Source organism: Anolis carolinensis, chromosome 4, assembly GCF_035594765.1.
Source record: "Anolis carolinensis isolate JA03-04 chromosome 4, rAnoCar3.1.pri, whole genome shotgun sequence".
Lineage (NCBI taxonomy): Eukaryota > Metazoa > Chordata > Lepidosauria > Squamata > Dactyloidae > Anolis > Anolis carolinensis.
The window spans coordinates 179,473,504-179,485,569 of NC_085844.1; the positions used below are offsets into that span (position 1 = coordinate 179,473,504).

The following is a 12,066-nucleotide window of genomic DNA, read 5'->3' on the forward strand; positions in this document are numbered from 1 at the left end:
TTAGCTTTCACTTTTTGTCACTTTACTCAGAGGAGGAATGCCTTTTAAAAAAAAAAAAAAAAGAGTCATTACTGTACCTTAAAAAGGAATCATTCCCTTTTCTGGGTAGAGTGATGGAAGGCCTTGTATATGACTGTGACTGGGGGCAACTAGTCCCTCTGAGGCGGCATTGGTGTAAAAACCTCTTCATGGAATGACCCTTGACTTATCCACAGGTCATATCAAAATCCTTAATTTTACTTCAAAAGCCTGTTCTTGACTTATGCAAGAAGTTGACTTACATATCCAGTACCTAAGAACGTGACACTTTAGTGACACCCTGGTACTGAATTCATCACTGTGATATCAAACACTATAGCCTACGTAGTGATCTCAGATATTTGTAAAATGGCAATAGGAACAAAAGAAAACACTTAAGTGATTCTGTTATTTGGACTGGGACTTGCTTCTGGAGAAGTCTGCATAGGTTTGCAGATCTCTATACTTTGAGTTAAGAGTTTAATTTGTTTTGTGACCGAGCTCTTAACTCAAATTGCTCTTATTTCAAAGCAAATTTCCCACTGAAATGCTATTAATCTGTTCCGGCCACCCAGAAACCACTGCCCACACAACTATTTTGGTATGTGTTTTTCAATAAGAAAATGTACTTTATAAATAACAAATAATGTATAAATGCACATTTACATGGAACAATAAATAAGATCAACTTTAAAATGGTAGAAGTTCAAAGTTGTGGCACAATGGTAGATGCATAAAGTTGTGACAAGGAATCACAAAGCACAAAGAGAAGAGACAGAAGCATCATTTTCTTCATACTATACTCATTCCAGCCTCCCTCCCTCTCTTGCTCTGTCTCTTCATGAAGCCAAACATACCAGGAATAAAAACCACACAAAATCAACTAACTCAAATTTGCTCAAAGCGGACAAGAACAAAGCAGACAAGAGCAGGAGGCACAGAGGCTGCTCCCATAAAGTCCCACAGCCCTGTACTCTTGCGCTAGCGCTCCCTCTGATGCTTGCACTTAACTCAAAATGCTGCTCATATGTCAAAGTGAAACACGGGCCAAGCAACTGCTCTTAACTTAAAACAGTGCTAGTATGTCAAATCAAAACCAGGGCCGAGTGACGGCTCTTAACTCAAAATCCTCTTAAGTCAAGATTCCACAATAGGATAAAACCTGAAAACAGTCTCCCTATCATTTAATCCAAAATGCTGCTGAGTTATATGTACCTTTTAAAACTTTCATTTAAATTTGCTCCAAGGTATACAGTCCAAAATTTACATGCAATCAGAAAAAGCTGCATAAAAGCTTAATCATTTCATTGTTCAGTTGTAAAACTTTATATTTTTTTAGTCATGGTAGTATAGAAGGAAGTATATGCAGTATTTGTGTTTGTGTATGTATACATGCAGACACACATATGTACATACTACTGAATTACGTCCAGAGTTGTCTAGTTTTGGGGCATTCTGTTGTGACTAATACTTATATTATTTATCCTCTTAATATATTTTAAAGGTTTGCTGAACAGGTTGAACTTTTCCTTCTAAAATAATTTAAAATATAGTACAACTTAAATGTCTAAATTAGCTTTGCACTGTCTGGAATTTAGCTATAAGTTTGACAGTCCTTTATTTAAAAGTGCAAAATCAAAAGAAGTGCTTCTTTCAATTTGATACACTTTGAACAGATAATGGGACATGGTCAACTGTAAAATTTAAGGTAATGTTAATTTGAGACTGTGTAAAAAGAGTTTTCTAGGAAATGACCTGTGACTAAGTTAACATGACTAATACAATCAGGGTTTTCATTGTCTGACATCTAACAGAAATATACCTGCAAGCAAGGCACAGTTCATACATCAATGTCTTTCTCATGTATATACATGTTATAATTCAGCATCAGGTTCAACTGTGAACTAACAGGAAAGCTTGTGGCTAGGCTTTTAAATACTTCATTAAAGTAAAAGTAATTGCATATAAAGTATATTTTGATGCACATTTTTCCCTTGAGGATCATAGTGGAACATGTAATGTTCACAGGAATTCATACTTGGCCATGACAGCACCCCTAATGATTCGTTTCTTTTAAAGCTAACATAAAAAGAAATTTTGTATTTCTTTTCATTACAAGTTACATCACAAGATCTCATATAGTTTCTAAAATGCCTTTTGCTGAATTTAACAATAACAAAATTGTCAACTGGTATTAAATTCATGAGTTGTTTTTTATTTGTAGGAGTGAAAGAAGGGGAGATTCCTTAGGTTAGGGAAGAAGATCACTACTTTCTGTCTCCAGCTTTGCCTTTTCCCCAATTGCCAGGTTCAACAGAGATGCAGAAATGAAAGAGTATATGCACAAGAGGATTCCCTTATTTTTTGAAATTTTCAATCTCCCTGAGAAATCTTGAAGAAAGGAAACCTGAATCAGTTGTCATAGGGAGATATTTTCAGCCATGCAGAGGCTATGCCCCCAATCCATAAAGCTTGAATTTTTAATAGCTCTCAGTTATTTATTTCCAAGTAAGAATGGCTCAGAACTTGTGTGTTGCTATTTGATTTAATCCTGATTGTGTTAATATTTGATTCAATCTTTGGACTACTTATCAAAATGATGACTCTTTTTTCACCAAATCAAATTCATTAGAATATTCAACAAACTTTGTTGTCTTTATTCCCTGTGTCTTTATCCCCTATGCCTTAAAAAGGAAGGGCACTTCTCCTGCTGTGCATCTTTGTGGGATACTGGAAATGAAACAGTATGATCAGAATACGTTGGAGAATTAACATAGGTTAGATGTGAGTGTTGTGAATATTTCTCTACAAAAATGTTGCAAAATCCAACAAAAAGCAGTTTTGGAACTAAATGTGAAGAGTTGCAGTATTCATAAGAATAGCAGTCTTTGGTGCATGCATACTTTATCCTTCTAGCATGTTTTTTTTATGAGTAGATACCCTACTGCACATCCAAATAGATCTTTAAGATCAGAGGAACATAAAATATTACTTGAATGCTCTTGAAGTGAGGTCAGGGACTGCTTTTAGGAAACATCTCCTTTAAGAGTCATTTAAGGAGTCCATGTATTGTAGAAAATGTTTCAACCAGGTTTCTCTACTTTATACCCAGAGAAAAAAATGTACCTAAATGCCATTCAATAAGATGTAAAGCTACATTTGCTTTGGTACTGTACATGGTATAACCAGGATCCTTCAGTATTTGGATGTTCTGGAATCTACTTCTAGAGATAGGAACAATGTGGCTGTAATATTTTTTTAAAAGCTGTCTATCAGTGTTCTCTTATTAACCAGTTGGCTCATAGATCTTAACTGGTCATAAATTAATGATTGTAACCAAGATTAACAGGACAGAAATGCCCTAGTTTGCACCACGTGGTAAGTCAGAGAACTGCAGAAACACTGGTTTATTTTCTGAGCATTTCTGCTCCAAAACATTATTTTCCATTGCTTCAAGTTTCGGGAATGTTTACATTTTAAGACCGACCTGAATTTATGTGATATGATAAGCCATGGAGGAAATCCATTTTGTGTTTCATCGCTTTGCAAGTGGGAGTGATCCAGCAGTATGGATGAACACATTGGCTGCCCATGATAAGCCACAGTTCCCATAGTAGCTTAGTTTATCATTTTGTATTATAACAACCAATATGGAAGTGGCCTAGAATTTTAGAATTCAGCATTTGTGTATACTAAGCTTTTTTCTTTCTCTTTTGAACATTATATGTAATGCAAAAAGTTGCCTTATTGTAATCAAGTGGTATTTTTAATATAGACTGTTACTCTGAATTCTTTAAAGGGGCAACAGTGATATAATAATAATTTATTTGTTTGACCAGTCATATGACCATTTCAAAGTGCAACATAAATAAAAACAAGGCAGAAAGGATGGGAGAACAGGCAGCTGACCATCTGTTTGCCGACAAAATCTTATTTTCCTGATTCTTCTTTCAGGAAATGTGCTCTTTTCTTGATAGCTTTCAGGATAAAATGGCTTACTCTAATTATGGTGGATCTTTCTTGTCCTTGCAAGAGGACTGTCAGAAGATCATTTCTGTTGGGAGATCTAAAATTAGATAGTAATGGATGTCGAAGTTCGGCATATGCTGGGCAGTCAATCCAAAAATGTTCGATATCTTCCACTATTTGATCTCCCCAGACATAGAATCTCTCATTTCTTGGGATGTTACAGTAGCGACCAGTCTGCATCATAATACCGAGTTGTTCAAACCTGGCCCTGGTGTATATTCTTCTTAAAGGCAACGGAACTGGAATAGTCAGATAGTGTTCTAAATAAGTATTCATTTTGTGGGAGGCTAAAAACTTTGTGGCAGAAGACCTACCTATACTTGCTAGGTCCAGTTGAGCATAGATATCATGAGTGCGTTGCATGAGCACTTGTTTTGCCCTAGGTCCTAGATCATTCAAAAATTGTAAAGGAAGGCCAATTTTAGCCATCTCATTGTTTAAGGCCACTACCCATGATGACTTGTGGGCACGCTGGTCTTGATCCTCTAAACATAGGTGAGGAAGTCTACTGGAAGGCAACAGTGATATGAAGGAAGCTTAGGGCAAAGAACCATGGAAGAAAAAAAGAAGGGAGTACAGTTCTTTTAAAATTATAATTCTGCTTTCTAGACCAGAATGCTTTACCATATGCAAGTAAAAAAAGGAATACTTTTCATTGAGGGATTTTCCTTCTTCTTCGCTTGCATGTGCTTTGTTTAGATAACACATTTCTGTTGACTTTCAGTAACTTCTCCTAACTACACAATTACTTTCCTGCTTATCGAAGCATAAAACCTACAAAGAAAGGAAATTTAAAAGTAAGCATGGTGCATGGCAAATTAGGCATACAACACCAATTAGTTAAAAGGCAGTAAAGGAAATGCATGTCTAATTCACAACATGCTGTGTTATAAATCCAACTGTTAGTAGTTATAAAATCACTGAAAACTTTCTCTGGCTCATAGAGGCTTTGGTTCTGGTATAAAAACTGTCCCAAGATTTAGAACAGAAAGACAGTTCTTTGTGTCACTAACTCCTCAATAACAGAACCTTGTGTTTTTTGTAGTAGGTCTCTGGGCTGTTATTATTGTACGGTTTAATAGACATACTACTTTAGGAACATATATAATGAAATAAGTATGAACCTATAGAAAATCAGCAAGTAGTAAAAGGGGAATGATATCACAAAAAAGATATCTCAAATGTTGGATCTGAGATAATGTTTGTATTACTCAAATAAATGTTATTCTTATCTTGTTGATCTGTATTGGTTTTCCATAATGTAGGAACCCTCCATAACTAAGGGGAAACAGAAATACATTTTGCATATTCCTTGAATTTTCAGGATGCAGGAGCAAACATTCTTTCATATTTTGTAGTTATGGAAGTGTACGGCTCCTGTCATGTTTCCATTGAATATCCCAAGTAAAGTAAGGCAATGGAAATAAAGAGAGCCCTAGCTCTCTTCCAGTTTACTTCCAGTTTGCCATTCTTCCCACAGCCCTCTGGTTATTTGGAAGTGATGGGAGCATTTAGTATTCCCATCGTATTTGAAACAGCAAAGTTAGAGAAGAATTGGATTCAGAGATAGCATGCACATCTTGAGCCCCTTTTTTTCTAGAAAAAAGCTACTTTGAAAGTGAAGAGAGTATGGTGTTGTCTTTGCTCTCAAAGTTTCTGGCTTCAATATGAGTGGCAGCCAGCCACTCTAGTGGGCCAGAGTCAGAATATCTTTCTGTGTGCTCTGCCCTCCACTCAGCCCAGCCTCCCATCTCATTGTAGTTGAAAAACTCCTCAATATGTGCTTTATAGGTTTTAGGAAAATGTAAAGTATGGGAGATATAATCCTTTCAGATAAATCCTTCCATTCCTTCAAAGGCTGCCCTGGTGACACTGGAAAGAACTTCTAGTTCTTCTTTGTGGTCTTTGTGAATGCACACTAATGTGTTAATTACAATTTGGAACATTGATACTTTTTGGTGGTAACTCCATCCACCATCCCGACGATATATAATGGGCAGGCTCCACCTTTGCCTCAGTTCTTTTTCTTTCTACTGCATCTGTAGCAAAAGAAAGAATCTTTGCTCAATAGCATTGTTAGGCTTAGGTCTAGTACTTTAGTCAGATAGTCTTTTCAGTATTAGATTAGATAGCCATTAGTTAGAAATAGATCCTTTCCGCTAGCAGGGTTCCCTTCCAGCTCCGCCAGTCAGCTAGTTTGCTAGTTTTTTTTCTTGTTTTTTCTCTTTTTTTTGTGCTCCTACGGACCTCTCAAAATTCCTATATGTCTGGATCCTGAGAGGCATGCTGCAATAGCAACCACGTTGTTTAAACTATGTGCAGCCTGCAAAACCAAAATACCTAATAATGATGTCAATTCCTGCTGCTTAATCTGTCTTGGTGAGGCGCACATGGTCTTGGACTGCAAGATTTGCCAGACTTTCACACCAGCAGCCAGGAAAAAGAATGCCTGAAAGTGGCCCTCTACAAGACCATCCTTCAAGAAGGTTGGCCTTCCTTCTCTGTCTCTACCACTCCTGAAACCCCCTCTGTATCATCCACCAGGCTTTGTAACTCTGCCACGGCCATATCTGACCCTACATTGGCGGAGGCCCCTACTACCTGAACTTCCATGCCCAAATGCGCTCACTCAGACAAGACAACAATGTCTAAAAAGCTCAAGGCAATGGTGGCAGAAGCTTCTTCGCCAAAAATCTTGGCCCTGGCTGCTGATTCAGACAGGCCTAGGAAGGACAAGGACAAGTTCAAGCACTTTCAGTGTGAGACTATACCAATGCCTCAGGAGCCTTCTCCCCTTGTTGAACGGCAACCTTTTGAAGAGCCAACCCAGACTTCCCAATAACCTACGGTCGAAAAGGATGTTGAAGTTATCCCTCTGCACCATTAGGAGTCAGAAGTCAAAACGGCTTGATTCTGGTCAAGTTCCATCCCACTGGGCAGTCCTTGCAAAGAATACTCCCTCACTCCTCTCCAAAATCCAGACGTCATAGAAGCTTGCTGTCTGATCAGAGCTTCTATGGTCTCCTGGCTGTCTAGGTCATCGGTTTCTGTTGACACAAGGCACACAGTTAACGAAGTGCCCATAATGTTATGCGTGCATTGATCCAGGTCTCTGGTCTTTAAGACCTTGATGCTGATGGCTATCCCTGACTTGACATATATGGGCTCCCAACCTCACACTCCTATAACCACAGAACCTACTGCACACGAGTCCAAGCTAGATGAGAAATTGAGGACAACAATGACTATGACTGCCGGACCTCTTGTGCTGATGCTATGTGCCTTCCCTTCCCCAGACCTGGAGGTAACCCATCTCTGTCCCCAGCATTGATCTCTTAGCTTCCAAAAAGAACAGCTAAGTCCAGATTGGAATGAAAAAGAAAGTGGTTCTATTCCACTTGTTCCTACTTCCCCCATTTAAGCTCCTGTCTATCATTGATTTTGCTTTATCCTGTGTTCACCAAAAAGAGAAGCTGTAGTAATCACAGGGTAGTAGAAATGCACGATTTAATCCTTTGTCTTGAGGTGAAAACTGTGTATGTGAGAAGAAGCTGGATGGGTGGAGCGGAATACATTCTTAAGAATTATTTTTTCACACAAAACGAAGAGAAGCTTTTCTTTTAAAATTGCATTTTGAAATAGTTTTGTTAGGGCACATTCATGCTGTTACAAATCTCTTGAAACTCAGATTCAAAGATTAGTAGTAGTACTAAAGATAGATTTTTAATACAGTCTCACTTATCCAAAAGAGTCTCACTTATCCAAAACTCGCTTATCCAAGGTTCTGGATTATCCAATGCATTTTTGTAGTCAATGTTTTCAATATATCGTGATATTTTGGTGCTAAATTCGTAAATACAGTAATTACAACATAGCATTACTGCGTTTTGAACTACTTTTTCTGTCAAATTTGTGGTATAACATGATGTTTTGGTGCTTAATTTGCTCAATATCCGCTGGATAATGGAGGAAGCCAGGGAGTTTCAGAAAAAATCTACTTCTGCTTTATTGACTATTCTAAAGCCTTCGACTGTGTGGATCATAATAAACTATGGCATGTTCTTGGTGGTATGGGGATACCAAGTCACCTTGTCTGTCTCCTGAGAAATCTGTATAAAGACCAAGTAGCCACAGTAAGAACAGATCACGGAACAACAGACTGGTTCAAGATTGGGAAAGGAGTGTGGCAGGGCTGCATACTTTCACCCTCCCTATTCAACTTGTACGCAGAACACATCATGCAACATGCGGGGCTTGAGGAATCCAAGGCCGGAGTTAAAATTGCTGGAAGAAACATTAACAACCTTAGGTATGCAGATGATACCACTCTGATGTCTGAAAGTGAGGAAGAGCTGAGGAGCCTTATCACCAAGGTGAAAGAAGAAAGTGCAAAAGCTGGGTTGCAGTTAAACGTCAAGAAAACCAAGATCATGGCAACTACACCTATTGATAACTGGCAAATAGAAGGAGAAAACGTGGAGGCAGTGACAGACTTTATATTTCTAGGCGCGAAGATCACTGCAGATGCAGACTGTAGCCAGAAAATCAGAAGACATTTACTTCTTGGTAGGAGAGCAATGGCCAACCTTGACAAAATAGTGAAGAGCAGAGACATCACACTGGCAACGAAGGTCCACATAGTCAAAGCAATGGTATTCCCCATAGTAACCTATGGATGCGAGAGCTGGACCATAAGGAAGGCTGAGCGAAGAAAGATAGACGCTTTTGAACTCTGGTGCTGGAGGAAAATCCTGAGAGTGCCTTGGACTGCAAGAAGATCCAACCAGTCCATCCTCCGGGAAATAATGCCCGGCTGCTCACTGGAGGGAAGGATACTAGAGGCAAAGCTGAAGTATTTTGGCCACATCATGAGGAGACAGGAAAGCTTGGAAAAGATCATGATGCTGGGGAAAATGGAAGGAAAAAGGAAGAGAGGCCGACCAAGGGCAAGATGGATGGACGGTATCCTTGAAGTGACTGGCATGAACTTGAAGGAACTGGGGGCGGTGACGGCCGACAGGGAGCTCTGGCGTGGACTGGTCCATGAGGTCACAAAGAGTCGGAAACGACTAAATGACTGAGCAGCAGCAGCATATAGAAAGCAAATCTAAAAAGGAAAATCAAAGTTCAAAAATTTATTTCCAAGATAGCAGAGAGTACAAAATCCTTTCAAAATACAGTCTCAAGAATCAATCCACAGAAATGTCCATAAACATGATAGCATGAATCCAGGGCAGGCAACCTATGCCACACATGAACCAGGAACGGGAACAAATTTAGAAACTTGAATACATTAATTCCAAAAACGTAGAACCAAGAATTGAGAGCTGTTCATCTGAATACAACATTGCTCTCACAAAGGATTGCACAAAGGAACAACTTTAAAAGTCCTTAATCCCTCCCATGACATAATTCCTCATACACCTGCTTTCCCTCTCCTTACCTGTGTCTGGGAAAAGCGAGTCTCTCTTGGTTGCATGCTCTGCCTCTGAAGTTCCAAGCGCCTTGACCTGAATTTGTATCCCACATTTCTCTTAGCCTGTACTTCTGGCAGGTTCTCATGAGAACTGATATTGCTTTCTCCAGTCTCATGGGAACTGCCAGGAGATTACAAAAGAATTCTCTTGGGGCCACTTTTATCCTCTGGGCCCGCTGAATCTATCCCAGCATCCCCATCCTCATCTTCTGAGCACTCGGAATCTGACCAGACTGCAAGAATGTCAATCATTTTGGTAGTGTTCTTGGTATAAAGATTGTGAGCTGCAAAGAAGACCGAACAACAGCTGTGTGCCACCAGGACAAATGTTGGATTGAATATGTTGGCCTTTGGGTAATAGTCAGTTTCTCTACAATTTCAAGATACTATGTTAGAAATTATAACATCTTAACTTGGTAACATCCATTTCAGTTGTAGAAGTGGTCAGACAGTGGTTATTCCAGGAACATAGACTTATTTATTCTGAAAATATCAATAGTTGTGTTTTATATATCAGAATAATTTAATGTTCTGGTTTAGAGCAGGTAGCACTTTGAACTTAATCAAAGTATGATAGGTCATCTTGCCCACAAGGATGTAACTGTGTGTCACGTGCCAGGACTCACCCAGTATCAAGTGCTGAGGTTTATTAAACAAAAAAGGTCTGGCTAACACAAAAGAATTGAAGTACACAGCTGAGGTAAGGATGAACACATGCCAAGGTCAAAAGTCCAGTTAATGCAGACAAGCCAAGTACTACTTGGTTAGTTCAGGAGCAAGAATAAACAAATCCCAAAGATACAGTCCAATAGATGCCCTGAGTTTGCTTATCAGAATTCTTTAAACCATGTTTAAGAGCACATACTAGTCAGAGTTCTGAAGTCAAGCCAGATAGTCAGGGGTCAAACTGAAGTTCAAGTCCAGAGATCAAAGCCAGGAAGTTAGTCCAGAATTCAGAATCAAGGATTCAAGATTCAACAGGGTCCAGAACAGGATTCCAGGAACAAGATCAGAGTCTAGAATTCTAACCCTCCGCTTTGAGTTCTCTTCAAGGGAGCTAAAGTGGGGTATAATAGTAGTAGTAACAATAACAACAACTCAAGATCAGCAGAACCAAGTTCCAGCACAAGAGTACCAAAGTATGACTTTATCTGCTACCAAAGATCTATCTCTTCTACATCCCTTTTGAATCAAGAGATCTCAGCTGTTGCTCATTTCAGCAAGCCTTCACAGATAATCCCAGAAGCTTGTGATGCTTTCTTTGGGGAAGAGGTGGTTAGATTAACCCCTTCCAAACTTGCTGCAACACTGAGAAGATTTCTCCTCTGCTGGAGCCCTGCTCCCAGCAGTAATACAACCAGGCCAGTCAAACAGCTGGCCTTAACAGTATGTTACCAAGTATTTTTGGCTTATGATCAGTTCAACTCAAAAGGTGATTTGGAACTGCTAAACTGCTTGTGGGTAGCCACTAAAGAAAATACACCCTCTGAAATAGAAAAGCATAGGTTTTTTTAGAGATACGTACACATTGTGTGTAAAAAAACCCTTTTTTGATTTATGGATTTCTGTTTCTTTGCCATGGTAGGCACACCAATGTTATACACTAAATAATACACTAAAGGTATTAATACACTAAACGGCCCAGTTTACCTGTCTGAACGCATCTCACTTTATGAACCATTGTGAAGACTAAGATCTTCTGGGGAGGCCCTGCTCTCAGTCCCACCACCATCACAGGCATGATTGGCGGGGACGAGAGACAGGGCCTTCTCAGTGATTGCCCCCCAGCTATGGAACTCCCTCGCTGGTGAGATTAGATCAGCCCCCTCTGTCCTGTCCCGCAGAAAGATGGTAAAGACCTGGCTGTGGGACCAAGCCTTTGGGGCAGTGCAATGAGGCAATGATAGGAAACCTACTCCACTGACCAGAGCCAGCATGGTGTCCTGAGTTGGTTTAAATTGCTGATTTAAAGCAGATATAACTGATTATAATGTTTGTGTATATTTATAATTATTTTATGTCCCAGCATGGAGTGCTTGCCGTATATATTTTGTGCTCCACGCTGAGTTCCCTTCGATGTGAGAAGGTCAGAATATAAACGTTTTAAATAAATAATAAATTATAAATTATTGTCTCCATTAAAATGGTAAAATTGAAATTATTTTCAAATATTAGCTGATTTCAAATTACTTGGTATTCTTTAGAAAGCTAACCACAGGTTATTGTTTTATTTTTTCAAGCTTTATATATCTTTGCACCCATTTTCTCTCTCTGAAAATAAATGTTTTAAGAAATAAATAAAAGAAGTATTGTGACAAGCTATTCAAGGAATCAGTAATTGATTTTTTGCTGAATAAGTTCAACTCTCCTATTCCCTTACAATTCCAGTTCTTTGCAAATTATTTATCATATTTATCTTCTGTAGTTGAAAGTGTGTCCAGATTTTCCCTGTTAAGTTATAGTATACTGTTTCTATTATGAAAATGTAATCTTTCACTTTTAAAAGCAAGAAAGGTTGTTGTTACTCATGGTGTAGGTTTTTT

General features: G+C 38.9%; 1 protein-coding gene across 3 annotated transcripts in view; it reads left to right on the plus strand.

The window, feature by feature from the left end:
- Positions 1 to 12,066, plus strand: part of bend5 (BEN domain containing 5) — a 1,240,673-nt gene that overhangs the window by 749,543 nt on the left and 479,064 nt on the right. The window lies entirely within an intron of this gene.